The sequence below is a fragment of the Pongo abelii genome, chromosome 1, assembly GCF_028885655.2.
Source record: "Pongo abelii isolate AG06213 chromosome 1, NHGRI_mPonAbe1-v2.0_pri, whole genome shotgun sequence".
NCBI classification, from domain to species: Eukaryota; Metazoa; Chordata; class Mammalia; order Primates; family Hominidae; genus Pongo; species Pongo abelii.
The window spans coordinates 180,297,616-180,309,829 of NC_071985.2; the positions used below are offsets into that span (position 1 = coordinate 180,297,616).

The 12,214-nt window shown below is 39.3% G+C and overlaps 1 protein-coding gene across 3 annotated transcripts in view; it reads right to left on the reverse strand.

Moving 5' to 3' along the window:
• Positions 1–12,214, reverse strand: part of SCP2 (sterol carrier protein 2) — a 118,308-nt gene that overhangs the window by 104,230 nt on the left and 1,864 nt on the right.

The following is a 12,214-nucleotide window of genomic DNA, read 5'->3' on the forward strand; positions in this document are numbered from 1 at the left end:
ACTCTAATAATAAATAATATAAAATCCTTGTCCTCAGAGTGCTTCCAGTCTAACCTAAAACAGATAGTTACACTACAGTGTCAGAAGTACAGAATGTCTTGACACAGACATCTACCCAGACTTGGAGGGAGGACAAGAAAGGCTACCCAGAGAAACTGCCATTTAAATTAAGTTCTTATGGATGAGTAGCAGTTAGCAAAGTGAAAGAGAAGGAAATTTTGGAGTAAAGGTCTAGAAGTGAGAGAATACAGTAGTTTTTTCTCTGTGGAAGAACTGTAAATAATTTGGTATGACATAGGTTAAAACATAAAGTGGAAAGTGTTAAGGATGGCTGGGTGTGGTGGCTCCTGCCTGTAATCCCAGCACTTTGGGAGGCTGAGGCAGGAGGATCACGAGGTCAGGAGTTCAAGACCAGCCTGGCTAACATGGTAAAACCCTGTCTCTACTAAAAATACAAAAATTAGCCAAGCATGGCGGTACACGCCTGTGATCCCAGCTCCTCGGGAGGCTGAGGCAGAAGAATCACTTGAACCAGGAGGCAGAGGTTGCAGTGAGCCAAGATAGTGCCACTGCACTCCAGCCTGGATGACAGAATGAGACTCTGTCTCCAAAAATAAAATAAAATAAAATAAAAGTGATATGAATATAAAAGTAACTTAGGTCCAAACAATGATAACAACTAATATTTGTTGGGCACTTACTGTGGTATGCATTGTGTTAAGCATTTCACATGTATTTACTCATTTAATCCTCAAAACCATCCTAAAAGATAGGTTCCATGCATTACAGATAAGAAAACTAGGACACAGAGACATAAACAACTAACCCAGGGGCATAGAGCTAATAAGTAATGGAGCTGAAAGTTTAGTCTAGCTCTGGAGCCAACTCACAAGGGACCCTTTATGCCCTGCAATGCTGGTCTGGGCTTTATCCTGAAGAGAGTGTTTTTGTTTGTTTGTTTTTTGAGACAAGGTCTTGCTCTGTCACCCAGGCTGGAGTGCAGTGGTATGATCACAACTTACTGCAGCCTCAACCACCCTGATTCCAGCAATCCTCCCACCTCAGCTCCCTTTGCACCCACGTAGCTGGGACTACAGGCACGCACCACCACGCTAAGTTAATTTTTGTATTTTTTGTAGAGATGGGGTTTTGCCATGTTGCCCAGGCTGGTCTCAAATTCTTGGGCTCAAGTGATGCTCCTGCCTCAGCTTCCAAAGTGCTGCAATTACAGGTATGAGCCACCATGCCCAGATGACAATGTTTTTTAAAATGAGACTGGAATAAAACAACAATCAGATACCACTATTAATTAGAATGGCAAAAATCCAAAACACTGACATCAAATGCTGGCAAGTATATGGAGCAATAGGAAGTTTGGCAATTTCTTACAAAACTAAACACGTACAGGCTGGGCATGGTGGCACACATCTGTAATCCCAGCACTTTAGGAAGCCGAGGTGGGTGGATCATTTGAGGTCAGGAATTCGAGACCAGCCTGGTCAACATGATGAAACCCTGTCTCTACTAAAAATACAAGAAGTAGCTGGTCATGGTGGCCAGCACCTATAATCCCAGCTACTCGGGAGGCTGAGACAGGAAAACCCAGGAGGCAGAGGTTGCAGTGAGCCAAGATTGTGCCATTGCACTCCAGCCTGGGCAACAGAGCAAGACTCAGTTTCAATAAATAAATAAATAAAGCAAAAATAAAGCACACACAATACACATATGAATTAGCAATAGCACTCCTTGGCATTTACCCGAAGGAGTTGAAAAATTATGTCCATATAAAAACCTACAAATGGATGTTTTTTGTTGTTGTTTTGTTTTGTTGAGATGGAGTCTCACTCTGTTGCCCAGGCTGGAGTGCAGTGGTGTGATCTCAGCTCACTGCAGCTTCAACTTCCCAGGCTCAAGCAATCCTTCCACCTCAGCCTCCTGAGTAGCTGAGATCACAGGTGCTCATAATCATGCCTGGCTAATTTTTAAGTTTTTTTGTAGAGATGGATCTCACTATGTTGCTCAGGCTGATCTCGAACTCCTGGGCTCAAGCAATCCTCCTGCCTCCGCCTCTCAAAGTGCTGGGATTACAGTCATGAGCCACTATGATGGAACCACACAGATGTTTATATTAGCTTTATTCATAATTGTCAAAACTTGGAAGCAATCAAGATGTCCTTCAGGAGGTAAAAGGATAAACTGTGGCACATCCAAACAATGGAATATTATTCAGTGCTAAAAAGAAATGAGCTATCAAGCTATGAGAAAACATGGAAGAACCTTAAATACATATCATATTAAGTGAAAGAAGCCAATCTTAAAAGACTACAAACTATGATTCCAAGTAAAGGACACTCTAGAAAAGGTAAAATTTATAGAGACAGTAAAAAGATCAGTGGTTGCCAGGTGCTGGTGGGAGAGAAGGATGAATATGTGGAACACAGAGGATTTTTAAGGCAGTGAAACTATTCTGTATGATCCTATGATACTGGATACATGTCATTACACATTTTTCAAAATCCATAGAATGTACAATACCAAGAGTGAACACTAAATTATGGTCTCTGGGTGATAATGATGTGTTAATGTATGTTCATCGATCATAACAAATGTATCACTCTGGGTGTGCCCTTGCTGATAGTGGGAGAGGCTATATATGGAGGGATAGGGGAAACACATGGGAAATCTCTGTACCTTGTACTCAATTTTGCTGTAAACCTAAAATTTCTCTTACAAATAGTCTATTTTTAAAAAGAGAAAGAGACGGGGATGACGAGACTTGCATTTTAGATCATCCTAGACACAATGTGGAGAAATGATGAAAGGAGCATGGCAGGAGGCAGTGAGACCAACTAGCATAATTCTGAAACGGGCCAGGTAAGGGATAAGACAGAAGCGAAAAAGGAAGAAATAGACCTCAGAAATACAAGGGAAGTAAAATCTACTGAACTTGATGACTGATTAGGTAAGATGTAGTGCTTTGCTGGTGAGTGGTCACATTAAAGAGAAATGGCTTTGAATATTCTTTTGTCTGCAAATCAAAATAAAATACATTTTACAACACAACCCAGTACATGCATATACACATACATAAGTGAAGCAAAACTTTCATGAAATATTTATTCTTGTTATTTCAAGGTAGGATACCAACAGGACTTGTTTCCTGAGACTCAGTCACTACTGATCACCCTGCTGATCAAAAAAGGATGTGACAAATAAACCAGCTGAAATCAGCTAAGACCAAGATGGCAATGAAAGCAACCTCTAGTTGCCCTCATTGCTCATTATATGCGAATTATAACACATTTACATAAGACACAGCCACCAGCAGCATGACAATTTACCTATTATGCTGTGGCAATGCCTCAGAAGTTATCTTATATGACTCTGGGGACTCCCTGCCCCTTTTCCAGAAAGTTCACGAATAACCCACCCCTTTTAACAGTGGGTATAAATATAGCTGTCCAGCAATCCACTGGGCTACTCTGGGCTGCTCTGCCTATGGGACAGCCCTGCTCTGTCTATGGAGCAGCCAATTTGCTGTACTTTGTTGTTCTAACTTGCTTTCTTTCACTGTTGGCTCACTCTAAGTGAAGCCGAGAACCCTCCCAAGATAAGCCCCAATTTGTGGGCTTGCTGGCGTCAATATTTTCTGTTCTATTTCAATTTTTAATTCTAAGACAACCTTCTAAATTGAGTTCACGACTCACTAATGGGTCACAAAAGTTTGAAACATGATATGTGACTTAAATGCCACATTTCATTGCATAGTACCAAAACACTTAATGTGTTCCTATCTCTGACCCATCCCAATTCTTCTCCATAATTCTTGAATTACAGAAACCTTTTTAAGGTTTAAGCCAGAGTTAATCCAGCATATTAAAGGTCAGAAGTCAGAATAATAGTAACCCTTTGAAGGCAAGGGGTCAGTGGCTGGAAGAGGACACAAGAGGGCCTTCTGAGGTGCTAGCAATGTTCTATTTATATTTTATTTTTTCATAAAAGAAATGCAAAAACAAAAGACAAAGACAAAAAGTACCACAAACTTTATAATAAAAACAGCAATCCTGTTTCACTACTCTGCACCCAGTAGTCTTATTTGCTCCCAAAACATCCATTTTCAATTCTTTCAGATATTTCTTGTTAGAAACTGACATGTTTCTAAATATTCTTATACTACTATTTCTTTCTTCATCAATGGAAGAAGTCATATCATAATCTCCTGTAAGGACCAATAAGGATCAGACCTTTTCTGCCACCCCACATATACATTAGTTTACATATCTCTTACCCTCCTTACATAGCAGAATCACAATTTGGTGTTAATTTAATTCTCGGTGTTTGCTTTATTAAGTACATTTTTTTCAACTGCTGGGCCAGTTGTCTACTTATGATTCCATTTCCTTACTGTACAATTTTTAGGATTTTTTTTTCTGGAGTTAAATGCATATCCTAATGAATTGTTTTAAGGCAAACACCCTTGCTATCATCACCCAGATCAAGAAATAGAACTTTGCCCTCCACCCCAGAAACTCCTTCATGTACTCTGTAGCAATCTCAATCCCCACTCTACCCTCAAAGTAATTACTATCCCGATTCTTACAGTAATTACTCTCTTGGAATATTTCATACTTTTATCACCCAAATATGCATCCAAAGACATTATAGTTTAGTCTTGCCCATTTATTTTTAAAAAGTGTCTTTTAATTCTCTTTTAATCTACAGGCTTCCCTCTACTACTATCTTTTCCTTTCAAATACAGTAAGATGTGTCTGTTGAAGAACCAAAGCATTTGACCTACAGTTTCCCAGAGTCTGGATTTTGCAGATTGCATACTCATGTAGTTGAATGTGTACTTCTGTTCTCTGTATTTCCTGTAAATTGGCAACTGGATCCAAAATTTGATTGTACATTCTATTCCTTTGACAAAACTACAGGTGGTAGTGTATTCTTTCATCAGAAAGCATATATCTGATTGTTTCTCTGTGTTGTTAGCAGCAGAGACCAGATCCAGCGATTCTCAAACATCTTAGTCTCAGGACCCCTTTACGCTCTTGAGGATTATTGGAAATGCCAAAGAGCTTTCGATTATGAAGGTTATATCTACCAATAGCTATCATAATAGAACTTAAAACTAAAGACATTTTAAAAGATTTTCCAATTCATCAAAAACAATAAATCCATTACATGTTAACATAAATAATTTCTATGAAAAATAATTATATTTTCCAAAATAAAGTGGGAAGAATGGCATTGTTTAATATTTCTGCAATTCTCTTTAATTCAGGAGACAGCTGAATTCTCATATCTGATTCTTCATTCAAACTTTAGCATTATATTGTTTTAGTTGAAGTCTATGAAGTACATCATGTGACCTAACACAGACATGAAGTTGGAAAAGGGAAGAGTATTGGAATTGTGGATATTCTTTTTTTTTTTTAAAGACAGGTTCTTGCTCTGTCACCCAGGCTGCAGTACAGTGGCATGAACATAGCTCCCTGCAGCCTCGAACTCCTGGGCTACGGCAATCCTCCTGCCTCAGCCTCCTGAGTAGCTGGTACTACAGGCATGCACTACTGCACCCAGCTAATTTTTCTATCTTTTGTAGAGACGGGGTCTTGCCATGTTGCCCAGACCGGTCTCAAACTCCTGGGCTCAAGTGAGCCTTCAGCCTCAGCCTCCCCAACTGCTGGGATTACAGGCATGAGCCACTGGACCCAACCGAGTGTGGACATTCCTTTTTTTTTCTTGAGACAGGAGGTTTCTTTTTTTTTTTTTTTTTTTTGACTGAGTCTCGCACTGTGGCTGAGGCTGAAGTGCAGTGGCACAATCTCAGCTCAATGCAACCTCCACCTCCTGGGTTCAAGTGATTCTCCTGCCTCAGCCCCTCGAGTAGCTGGGATTACAGGCGTCCACCACCACGCCTGGCTAATTTTTGTATTTTTAATAAAAACGGGGTTTCGCGGTTTTGCCATGTTGACCAGGTTGGTCTCGAATTTCTGACCTCAGGTGATCCACCCTCCTCGGCTTCTCAAAGTGCTGGGATTACAGGCATGAGCCACCACGCCCGGCCAAGTGGAGGTTTCTTATTTTATTTTATTTTATTATTTTTTTTTTTTGGAAACGGAGTTTCGCTCTTGTTGCCCAAGCTGGAGTGCAATGGGGCGATCTCGGCTCCCTGCAACCTCCACCTCCCGGGTTCATGCGATTCTCCTGCCTCAGCCTCCTGAGTAGCTGGGATTATAGGTGCGCGCCACCATACCCGGCAAATTTTTTGTATTTTTAGTAGAAACGGAGTTTCACCACGTTAGCCAGGCTGGTCTTAAACTCCTAACCTCCGGTGATCCGCCCACCTCGGCCTCCCAAAGTGCTGGGATTACAGGCGTGAGCCACCGCCCCCGGGCTGAGGTTTCTTAAAAGTTAGGCCGGGCGCGGTGGTTCACGCCTGTAATCCCAGCACTTGGGAGGCCGAGACGGGCGGATCACGAGGTCAGGAGATTGAGACCATCCTGGCTAACACGGTGAAACCCCGTCTCTACTAAAAATACAAAAAATTAGCCAGGCGCGTTGGCAGGCGCCTGTAGTCCCAGCTACTCCGGAAGCTGAGGCAGGAGAATGGCGTGAACCCTGAAGGCGGAGCTTGCAGTGAGCCAAGATCACGCCACTGCACTCCAGCCTGGGGGACAGAACGAGACTCCGTCTCAAAAAAAAAAAAAAAGTTAGATGGAATGTAGAATTTGAAACCGTCTATCAATGAACTTTTCATACTCTGTTATAATAAAATCTTGTATTTGAATGGATCTCTTACTGATCCATTCAATGGATCCATAAATGAGTGGATTATTATTTAAAGAATGCAGAACATCATCCATTGGTTTTTTGGAAAAATAGCGGCTCCATGAGTTATACGGCCCTTTCAAATTTTGACTTTATATAATTTCAAAAACTCACCTTTGTTAATATTACCTATCCCGTTAAAAAACAAAAAAACAATTTTCAAATAGTAGGAAGTTATCAAGCAGATACAAGTTTTCTAAAATTCTAATTTTCACTTGAAAGCCCAAATTTTATCTTTAGAAACAAACACTTCAGTTGTTTTCCTTGAAGTGACTGCTGACTTCATTCGTTTTTGAGAAAATGTCTGGAAAATACTGAAGTATGAATTAACCGTCACATGTGTGCCATTTGTTCTCTTAAGTAAAACGTGTTTCATGAAAAAAGTAGTTGGTTTAGCTCATAATGCAAATCATCTCTTAAGGGTTGAGAGTCAATAAAATTAACAAATGTTTTCCGCTTCATCGAGGTCTTAAGTGAAAATTAGTGCTTTTTTTTTTCCTGTGAATGCATAAGTGCATGACAAATACAGTGACTACTAGTTTGGTGCCAGTGCTTTGATTCATGCTAAGATGCCAACAGTGTTACCCACCATTACTTTTGCACCATCAGTGTAAATGTCAATATACAATGAAAATGGCAAACAATATCTTAGTATTATTATGAATAGTCTTGATCTTTCAGGTCCCCTCAAAAGGTCTCAGAGATTATCCCGAGGACTCCACAAACCATATTTTGAGAACCCCTGCTAGATCAATTCATTGGCAGCTATCAAAAATGATGGTAATGTTCTGTCATTTCTTTTTCAGTTATTACTTAAATACATTTGATAGAAGATACTACTCATCTACTATTTAATTATCCAATGATACAGTTCATACAGGAAAAACAATAAACATGTGATTGTTTCCCTTTGTCAATTTTCAAGACAATGAGTAGGTTCCCTGTTATCCTCCAAAGACTATAATTAGTTGATTTTTAAAATATTATCACAAACTCATGTTTAAACATACTTGATGGGTTTTTTTCTTAATTTTTTATTTTTATTTTTTTAGTAGAGACAAGGTTTCGCCATGTTGCCCAGGCTGGTCTCAAACTCCTGGGCTTAATTAAGCGATCCACCCACCTTGGCCTACCAAAGTGCTAGGATTACAGGCATGAGCCACCATGCCCAGCCTGATGGGTTTTAATCAACTGCAATTACTATCTTTTTTAAAGCTCAAATTTTCTCAACTTCGGTAAGTGAGAACTACAGGTTGGCTCCTGAATCCTTTCAGCATCACTCAAGTAGGCTTTGATAACTTCCTTGCAATTAGGAGTGACAAAATATTCTAGACTCACGTTATACATTTCGTGCCCCATGTAGAATAAGCAATTTCTGCAACCAGGCATTTCTTCTAGTAGAAAAAGATATTTTAAGATCACAATGGTATGGATGTAACAGATTTGGTCATTATTTCTAAGCTTCTTCAGTGGACAGAGCCAGAAAAATATTTAAAGATGAAATACTAATTAAAGTTTATACTAATATTTAAAGATGAAATACTAATTAAAGTTTATACTAATACTTTTTCAGAATTATAGAATTTTTTACCTACTCCCTTCTGTATTACATCTGTATCTCTTTTCTTCTCCACCAAGAATCTTAATTCTCAAGCACCAAGGGATAAAGTAGAATTATATTTATTTACATATTTTAAGCCATGTTACACACATAATAATCTCATAACAGTACTAACGCTAATGCTCAGTAACATAATTACTGAGTTTAATTTGCCTAACTCATGTATTTCATTTGCTTTTTATGCGCCTAACTCCAATTCTAATATACTCACCTCTAAAATCTCTCTTAAAACCATAGTCCACATGGTCAAAATGTTTTTTTCTAGAGAGCTCCCTCCTGGAACCATCCAGAACATATTCCAAACTGAGTCATTGCACAGATGCCATCCTGGGGCTTTTCTCACTATTCTATGTTACCCTGTTTCCAGGATCCAGTACCTTCTTCCTTGGTTTACTCCACCATTTTGGTGGACACATTCATTCTCTAATTAGCTTTGTGAGTAGGGATGTGTAAAAAGTTAATTTTTTAGTGCTTACATTAAAAAATTTTTTTCTACCCTCAAATTTGGATTATTTATTAGGGAATAGAATTCTAGGATAAAAAATTTTACTTAAGAATTTTGAAAGCATTATTCTGTCATTTGTAGCTTCCAAGGTTTCTGTTGAGAAATCTAATGCTATGGTTCTGATATTTCATGATAATGTGCCTTGATACGAGTTTTCTTTTTATTCATTGGATTGGCTTTTCAAACTGAAAAATTCAGTTCTGAAAATTCTCTATTATTTCTCTGATAATTTCCTAGTTTCTAGGTTCTCGGTTCTTTTTCCAGAACTCATTAACTAGATATTGGATATTTTTTATTAATCATTTAATTTTATTTTCTCTCCTAATACCCATTTCTTTGTTCTTGCTCCATTTTCCAGATTTCCTTTACGTTATCTTCTATTGAATATTTTGTTTCGGTCAAAATATGTTTAATTTCCTAAGAGCTCTTTCCTATGTCTTTTTTTTTTTAATAGCATTCAGTTCTTTTTTCAGAGATGTAATATTTTCACTTATCTCCCTGAGGTTGTTACAGTTTACGTTTTCTTTTGTTCTCTAAGTGTCTTCTGATCCCTCCTCCAATTTTTTCCTTAGTATTTTGTTGTTTTTGAGTGGGGGGTTGACGTTGTCTTGTTGGAAATTTTCCTTGAATGTCTGGTGATCCTTGGCTATTTGTTCATAATTAAAACAATTAAAAGCCTGAAGGAAGCTCTCTGCATGAATGAAGCTTATCAACTGCTGATCTTCACCACAAAATGATGGAGTAGCAAGCTGGCTTTTCTCTGGAGCCATTTCAAATAATTTTCCAAATCTCTGCCAGGAAGGTAGTATATGTGTGACTACCAGTGTTGCTTCTCACAGCTGGGAAGTACTACCCTTTAGCATGCAGAATTCAATTTAATTCCCTTTTTTTCAACTTGGGCCTAAGAGCTCAGATGATTCTAGAGCCTCTTCATCTGTTCAGTTTCCCCAGAGAAAAAGTCTCCAATACTCTGCTAAGAAAAGGTAAAGTCACCTGGTGGTAAAAGAGATCTTGGGACCTAACTGTTCCTTAGAATAGTCTTTTTCTTCTTTCCCACCCTACCTGGCACCTAGTATATCCAAGTTTTGGGCCTTCTGGAGTTCTGCTGGGAGGCTCAACCAGTATAACCCCTCTTCAGGGACTTAGGTAGTGGTCCTTCTGCTCTGAGTCAGTGACCACTTCTCCATCAACTTTGGAATCTTCCAAAAATTTTCCGATATCTCTCAGCTATTGTTTCCTTTCCTACTCACTTTGCCCTTGTGGATTAATATCATTTTCTTTCCTCATTGTTGCTTTAGTGGGATATGGAAAGCACCAATAGAGATAAATTCATGTTCTCAATCTGCCATGTTTAACCAAATATCTCAAATAATCTTATTTAAATTACTTGTTTATTCTTTTCTCCTCCAGATTAGACATTCTTTTAAAACAGGAACTTTGTTTTTTTCATTGTTGCATCTCTAGCATATAACCCATAGAATATTTACTGAATATATGTTTCAATGATAAATTATAACAGTAATATACAGTAGAGATGGCATGGAAAGAGCACGAGATTTTAAGAAAGGCAGTTCCAAAACTTAAAAGCTGCACCAAAATAAAGTACTTAGCCCCGCTGAGCCTCAGAGTCAGATAACTGAATGGATATAAAAATTCATTACATGGTGAGAATTAAATAATGTAATATTTTTCAAACTGAAATTTGTACTTATTAGATTATGACCAAATCAATTTAGTATGTTGTGAGCAGCACTTTTTTTTTTTTTGAGACAGTCTCACTCCCATTACCCAGGCTGGAGTGTGGTGGCTCAAACAGGGCTCACTACAGCCTCAACTTCCCAGGCTCAGGTGATCCTCCCACCTAAGCCTCCCGAGTGGTTGGGACTACAGGTGTGCGCCACTAAGCCCAGCTAATTTTTTGTATTTTTAGTAGAGATGGGGTTTTGCCAATATCGCCCAGGCTGTTCTCAAATCCTGGGCTCAAGAGATACACCTGCCTCAGCCTCGTAAAGTGCTGAGATTTCAGGCATGAGCTACCACATCCAGCCAAGCAGCAATTTTTTTTTTTAAGATATACCTTACGGATACCAAGAGTTCATCACATGTAATGAGCGTTGCTTTAACAAATTGTTTCAGTTGTTACAAATAAGTTTTGTATGTGTGTACTGGATTGTGATGTAAGATGTATTTCATGAAATTACCATACATAAAAGTACTAGAAAACTGAAGTGCTGAATTACATGTTCTGACTATAAGGGCACCAGAATTTCAAAAAAGTTGACCAGTGTAACTTAGAGTAGTCTGAGGAAGTTTTAAGAAGATATGGGACTTAGACTAGTGCTTGAAAGATAAGTAGAATTTAAGTAGATGAAAAGAGGGTATATCAGGAGATAGGCAGCATAAGTGAAGAGGCTTGCTGTCAGCTAGATGGCAGCTGTGACTTAGTTGTGTTAAAACCTGTTGACGGCCAGGTGCGGTGGCTCATACCTGTAATCCCAGCACTTTGGGAGTCCGAGGTGGGTGGATCACGAAATCTGGAGGTTAAGACCATCCTGGCTAACATGGTGAAACCCCATCTCTACTAAAAAATACAAAAAATTAGCCGGACGTGGTGGTGGGAGCCTGTAGTCCCAGCTACTCGGGAGGCTGAGGCAGAAGAATGGTGTGAATCCAAGAGGCGGAGCTTGCAGTGAGCCAAGATCACGCCACTGCATTCCAGCCTGGGCAACAGAGCAAGGATCTGTGTCAAAAAATAAAATAAATAAAAATACAAAAAGTAGCTGGGCATGGTGGCACACACCTGTAATCCCACCTACTTGGGAGGCTGAGCAGAAGAATCACTTGAACCTGGGAGGCAGAGGTTGCAGTGAGCTGAGATCGCCCCCCTGCACTCCAGACTGGGGGACAGAGTGAGACTCTGTCTCAAAAAATAAAAATAAAAATAAAGTATTATGGTAAATTATAACAGTAATATATGGTAGAAATGAGACCCATCTAGTAGTAAGTAGTGAGACCCTGTCTCTACAAAAAAAAATTTTTTTAATTAGCCAGGTATGGTAGCATGCCTGTAGTCCTAGCTACTCGGTAGGATCGCTAGAGTCCAGGAGTTCAAGGCTGCACTGAGCTATGATTGCACCACTGCATTCCCATCTGGTTGACAGAGCAAAACTCCGTCTTCCAAAAAAAAAGTGTTACAGTGTTGTCTAGTCAATATTTCTCCCTCCTCCATCAAACTCTGCCCCAAGGTGCAGAAG